Below are 1,537 nucleotides of genomic sequence, written 5' to 3'. Positions count from 1 at the left end.
ACAGAACCCCCCCCCCCCCTCCCACACACACACACACATTTGCAAATGAGGCAGACTCATGGATAGCATTCAGTCAAATAGTTAAAGGGGACATTTATGTGTCCATAGCCCTGTCTTGGCTGACCTTTGGATGAACTCAACCCTGGCTTCATTCTCCTGTCCGAGCAGTGAGTAACAATCATCGGACCCCATTAGTTAAACAGACCCCCGTCCGTGACACTGCTGGTCCGTGAATAGCCCGGGAGCTAAAAATATTCAGACAACAGCATCCTGTGAGCACAGATCAAAGACTAGAGGATGACTAACACAAACGGTGCAGCAACAGTTGCAGAGCAAAAAAACTTGAGCAGCACTGCTGTGTCTGATCCACAAGCACCAGCACATTAACAGACCACCACCACATCAGTTCCACTGCAGGGTCCTGTGGTGGTCCTGTAAGGATCCTGGATATTGAAGAGTGTGAAAGTCATTTTTATGGTATGGCTTTACTGTTAGTGCTTGGGGTCCTAAAAGAGGCACATGCAAGTCTTTACATGTGAAAGGTAATGGAACTCAGTTCCAAATTCCGTGCTGGAAAACGATTACGTTACAAGAGGTGCAAGACCTTCCTACAACTGTGGCAACTGTCCTACGGGACCATCCATTATAATAGTAGAGCAGTCAGCCCTGACAGAGAACATGAGAAAGTGAGGTAATAACACTATCGACACGTCGGAAACGGCCGGACGTCTGACACTTTCCCTTGTCCTTACATTAATGACCGGTGAATGGCCTCCATTAGGCCTGCCGTGTCATGTCACTGACAGGTGAAGCCGTGTTAAGTGTTTTTAAAGGTTAATACGGGGCCCTAAACGACTCCAGCTACACCCCGCTGGGTCAGATAAGTGTTAAATACCAGCTTGACAAACTGGATCCCAGCAGAGACACGAGATAATTGGTCAAACAAGGTCCAGTCATTTGTCACAATGGCCATTAAGCCCATTCATCCCATTCATTCAAGGGAAATCTTCACAGCGGATTATGGAAGGTTTCTTCGGTGATGGGAACAAAGCAGGAACCCCCAATATGGCTATCGTGAACCGGTATGAACAGGCTGACACATGCTACAGAATTAAAATTCATTCAGCACTTCCTATGAAGCCTGTATTTATATGTCTTTATAAGTGCAGTTATAACTATAATTCATAAAAATGCTATGTAAGCATTCGTATAAACTCCAATAATGCCTCATAAGGCTTTTATAATGAACTATAATTATTTATCTTGTAACTTATAAATATGTAGTTATATAATTTAAAAAATAGTTAATTATAAGAGCCTTATGAGGCATTATTAGAGTTTATATGTACGCTTACACAGCATTATAACCAAGTTAAAAAGAGTTATAATTTCCTTTATAATGGCTTATAATTATGTGCTCTATTATACATTTTAAGCATCAATAATGTGTTTATAACTGGTAAGATGTACTATAGGTGCTTTATAATTATGCACAGGTTATTATTCATTAAAAAGGCATTATAATGAATAGCGACAC

The sequence above is a fragment of the Hoplias malabaricus genome, chromosome 6, assembly GCF_029633855.1.
Source record: "Hoplias malabaricus isolate fHopMal1 chromosome 6, fHopMal1.hap1, whole genome shotgun sequence".
Classification (NCBI taxonomy): Eukaryota; Metazoa; Chordata; class Actinopteri; order Characiformes; family Erythrinidae; genus Hoplias; species Hoplias malabaricus.
Note: the sequence above shows the minus strand (reverse complement) of the source record.